This window comes from Hordeum vulgare, chromosome 4H (assembly GCF_904849725.1).
Source record: "Hordeum vulgare subsp. vulgare chromosome 4H, MorexV3_pseudomolecules_assembly, whole genome shotgun sequence".
NCBI lineage: Eukaryota > Viridiplantae > Streptophyta > Magnoliopsida > Poales > Poaceae > Hordeum > Hordeum vulgare.
Genome location: NC_058521.1, coordinates 367040667 through 367045862, shown reverse-complemented (window position 1 = coordinate 367045862; position 5196 = coordinate 367040667). Strand labels below are relative to the sequence as shown.

Below are 5196 nucleotides of genomic sequence, written 5' to 3'. Positions count from 1 at the left end.
AATCCCCGAGTTGCCCCGGATGGCCCCGCAAGTGGCTCTATTTTGTACCAACACTCATGAGGAGCACTTTCCCAGGGCTTGGTTGATCATTCACGCGGTCCGGAAAGTCCCTATGCAATTTTATTAGGTTATTAGGCAAATGTAGTACCAATGTTGGCCTTGCTAGACGAGTTTTAACCTAAAACGAAAGTCAAGGGGGTCCCCATAACAAGCCCAAGAATGTTAGGAGCGATCAATATGGAACTTAACACCGGTAGCCAAAACTAAGGTGGCAAAAGCGGAACAAAACACCCAGCCAAATGGCCAAGCCTTCCGCCTTTTACCAGGTATATAGGTGCATTAAATTAAATAGAACTAATATGGTTATATAACAAGGAACCCAGGTTTTCACATGGAAGCAACTGCACCTACAACTAACAATGCTATAAGAAGGCTGAGCGAGCGGTAGCATAGCCAAACAAGGGTTTGCTTGGTTGTGGAAGGGTTAGAGGTTTTCATGGCAATGTTGGGAGGACGACATTTAAGTGGTAGTCAGCGAGACATAGCAAAAGAAACGAGAAAACTAACATGGCAATGATAGTAATGGTATCTAGGGAAATGATCATCTTGCATGTGATCTCGTTTGGAAGAAGAACGAATCTGTGAAGTAGACGAACGAACGTAGTCGAACGAATCCTCACACTCCAAAGTGGTTCAGAACTCTATTTGGAAGGAACAATCCGGAAACAACAATCAACACACGATAAACACCACGACATATGCATAACATGATGCACAAACACATATAATGCATTTGCATATAATTATGCACGACACGACAAATCACAACAATTTATTACTACACATAAAAGGAAGTTCAATATGCAACGAGTTTCATATTGACGAAACTCCACGTTAAAGTATTTAGTTCACTCTCGTTTAGGTACTCAACAATGTTAAATGCTGTTACACATGGCAACAGGTGAAGCATAAATAAACTACACTATCTATGCATTTTAAATGAGGACGGAAACAACTTATAGTATCTACGGAATGACCCCATACGTTAATTCCGAAATTGGCCCACATCTGAAGTAAACATATTTTATAATTGTCAAACAGCAAAATAAAATAGACCATGTGATTCTACACGTCATTCTAGTTGATTTACATATATATATATCATTAAAAATGGAGCTACGGTTTAAAAGATATGAGCAACACAAGATGATATGCCACGCATGCAAAATGCATGCAAATGACAACCACAACATGTTAATCATGGATACAACAAGAAATTATGACAACACATGAAATTCTAGGCAAGGTTAAATGAGGCCGGAACAAGGAATAACAATTCCGGTAAATCTCCATATGAAAATTAAGATTTGGTACTGTTCTTCCTATAACACAATTTTAGTGTTGTTAAACAGCAAAATAATGCTATCATATTGTTCTACACATTTTTCTAGCCAAGTTACATATGTAGAAAATTTCAAACGGACCTACGATTGATTAATTATGAGACAAACCATTTTAACATGGCATTGGTGCAAATTAAATTAAAACTGCAAGTTAAACATTTTAAACTTGGTTGGAAGTTTCTTATTGTCGAACTAAATAAAATTCTATACATTTTAGATACTTAAATCATTTTAATCCAACAAACAGTTATTAAGTTATTAGCAAATCAGAAATTAAGGCCTTTTTGGGAATATGCATGGATGGAGAAATACTAAATCACAGAGAAAGAAAAAAAAATATACGCGGTCCGGACTGTAGTACACTGGAGCGGCCCAGGAAAGGTGCAGGCCTAGGCAGCCGTATGTGTGTGGGTGAAAAACTGAAAAAGTAACGCATTGTTAAAACTGGAAATCAGGGAATCGAACAAACCACTTCATGAATGCAACAAGTGGTGCTAACCACTGCATCCACGCTGCATTTGTATTAAGTAAGGGGCGCTGGTTTAGATAAATTTTAAAAACAACAGAACCTGAACCTACATATCATAAACTATGGGCTATAACTACTGTGATGCAGTGATGTTTGTGCAAAGATTGGAAACCCGATATATTTGGAGCACAGCAACGGCCAAGCCTTGTGTTCACGAATTTAGAAAACTGGGTGACGAGATGAGACCATGGGGCGGCAACGACATGGCTTGCGGTGTCTAGAGGCGAGATGGGGCTGCGGCGGAGGTCATGGGAACAGGCGGACCGACTTGCCCCCGTCCAGATCCGGCACTTGGCGGCGCTTTGAAGTGGAATGCATAATTTAGCTGCAAGATATTATATAGGCCAAATTAATCAAAATGTCTGCAGTATTTGGAATTGATATTCAGTTTAAAGTGCACACCCTATCAGGCGAGAGTTACCCACCCTTCTGAGAGAGCTATCCACGTGCGCGTGAAAGAGTTACCCACCCCGCTTGAGAGAGATACCTGCCTGCTCTTGAAAGAGTTACCCACCCTGCATGAGAGAGTTACCCACCAGCGCCTGAAAGAGTTACCCACCCTGTTCAAAGGGAGTTACCCAGCAGAGTCCGCTGCCTCTTCTTCCTCTCATCAGAGCGCGAGCAAGTGCGCGTGGCGGAGGCGGTTGCGCCAACAAAATTTACAGGTTTAAAGTACAAGTCCTAGCATGGCTCGGTTTGATTTTAGGTTGAAGACTCCGTGGATGGCAAGCTATACATATGCAGGAGGTGTATCAAAGTTTTCACGTAAAGGAGGTGCACTAAGGTTTCCAAGTATGATTGCGACGTGGCCGAAATAGTTTATTCATATATGACAAGGAGTGCCTACGTGAATTGGTTCAAGAGGGATTTCCATGATGCAGGTTAGCTGGCTATTTTAAAAGGTCAAGGGTTATACATGGTAACCGAATCAAGGGAACAAATCCTAATCGGTTTAGTATTGGAGTTTTATTATTGTACGCAAAGTCTTCCTGTATACGTCAAAGTCCATCGTGCCTTATATATAAGGCCATGGACGATTAGAAAACCCCCAACAATCGATCTATCAATACAAACACTTTACCTTTTCATGTACGGTTTTTTCCTATCGTTCTTTTCTGCCAAGCCCCAGCAGCCCTAAGGTTTGGTAAATCCTTGTCGTTTTGCGGTGAAAAGAGGCCGATTCTTCTCCATGAAAGTGAGGAAATCTTTATTGCTTTGCTCGTAAAGCAATCGTTCGTCGTCACGAAAGTACGACGATTATCGTGGTGTCGCGCTGCTGTTTTGCGTGGCAACAAGAAGGCGGCCGGCTGGGTGAAATGGCGATGGACATCCATGGTGGCCATGGGCTCCTACCCCAGATTCATAGAAGTCGGTCAGAGAGAGAGGGAGAGCAGAGGAGGGAAAGGGGAGGAAGGAGAAGAGATGGGCGAGGCGTATCCGGTCAACCAGCGTCGGTTCCGGGCATGTGGTGGAGGACGAGCTCGGGGAGGCGCTGCTCCAAACATTGGCGACGGCTACACCTGCTACTAATGAGAAACAATAGAGAGATGTGAGGTTGAGAGAAGAGAAAGAAGGGAGAGAAGAAACAGAGATGGGAGAGCGAGAGGAGGAGCACAGGGCGACCTGCTGGTTTCGCATGCGGGCGACGGACGTGTCCGCGGATGCTGCTGCTGCTGCAAGGAGGAGGATAAGATCGATCTCCTTGGGTGTGTACTCGCGCGAGGATATGAGAGAAGCTTGGGAGGTTCTGCTCGCAGCCGGGTAGCAGGGGAGGGCGAACTAGGGCGCCTCGTCCTCTCGCTCAGGCGAGAGTAGAGTGAAGGCGCATTACTGCTGCTGCGAATGGGAATTGGTATTGGAGCGGGACAGAGATCAAGGAAGGTGGACGGAGACACACATGATTTTTGGATCGGGGTGCTAGAATGCGATCCCAAGGAAGGAGAGGCTGGCGGCAGGTTGGGACAAGGTGGAGGATTTTTAGGGATTAGGTTTACTTTGGTGGGGGGGGGGGGGTTGTTATATATAGAGGGATGCAACTATGATGAGATGAATTGTGTCCGTTTGACGATGATCCGATGACGACGAACGGAGGATTAGGCTAGGAGGTCTATGTCAGACTATGTAGAGGTACTGTGCTGAGATACGAGGGAGAAATGAGCAGCCCGGCAACAACTTTAAAACACCAAACATCCCGCAAATAAACCGGCTATATACCGTTATAGGGTTAACGGATCGGGTATCAAACTGACTCCGATTGCGATGAAATTTGGTAGGCGGCCTACCTACATTATAATAAGACCGCACACCAACTTTCAATACGATGTGAGAAATTTTTAGACACACTTTTAAAAATAATATTTTAATGATGCCACGGGCGCGTGCATGTGTGCTTGGTCTGGAAACGGTCAACGACAAAAACGGAGAAAACTGGCAACTAATAAAGTATGCAAGTTTTCAAAAATGACGACAATGGAGTGGCGATGCAATGAAGATGATGCAAATGATAGATGATGAATGCTATAACCAAATGAATCACACAATCACAATTGAATAAAAGGGAATCTTCTGCAGCGTCGGTTCTGGGTTGTTACACGTGGCCGTCGCCACGGTCTCGCCGGTGCACGAGCATTCAGTGAACCGTTCCCCCTACATAAAATGCCACCCCTGGCCTCCCTTTCCTTCCTTGGTGGCCCCGACAACCACCCTCCCGAAGTGCCTCCGCCAAGGGACCTCATCTTTGGCGACTCCCTGCACCCCAGCTCCTCACTCCACCACCAGCTGAACAACGACTCGCCCCTGGACCCATTTCCACCCCTAGTTTCCCTCATCGTGCCCCCTACCGTCGCTGGTGAGCTCGTTGCCTTCTCTGTCTCGAGGTTGAAGATGAGAGGTGCGTCCCACGTGTCATCCTCACCGCTCCCTCGCCTCCCCTCGCAACCACTGCCGGATGTGCCCGCCTGTCGTGTTTAAACCATAGTGGGTGCGCCCACGTGGCCCACCTCAGCTAGTTTCGCTGGCTAGGCCGATTCAGCTAGTAACTTCTGGCCCGGGAACTGTGGCCTTTTTAATTTTTCTTTTTATTAATGTTTTTGAAAAATCCCACAGGGGTGAATATTTATCCAAATTCAAATATTCGTCCACCACAAATCTTGTAATATTATCTCGTATTTTAGGGTGCCACTTGTGAAATGTTTACAAAAGGTTGCATGTACTGTTTTATTTTAAAACCCTGTTTTAGGCATTTTAACAATGTGTTAAAATAGT

General features: G+C 44.9%; 1 long non-coding RNA gene across 2 annotated transcripts; it reads right to left on the bottom strand.

The window, feature by feature from the left end:
- Positions 1-1554: 1554 nt before the first annotated feature.
- LOC123446486 lies at positions 1555-3914 on the bottom strand. 2 transcript variants are annotated; one of them, XR_006631384.1, is made up of 3 exons: positions 3556-3914; positions 2358-3455; positions 1555-2257 (listed from the first exon to the last, which is right to left on the bottom strand). It is a non-coding gene; the product is annotated as an uncharacterized LOC123446486 (long non-coding RNA). The 2 variants fall into 2 exon arrangements; XR_006631383.1 differs by having other exon boundaries at positions 2358-3452.
- Positions 3915-5196: the final 1282 nt, after the last annotated feature.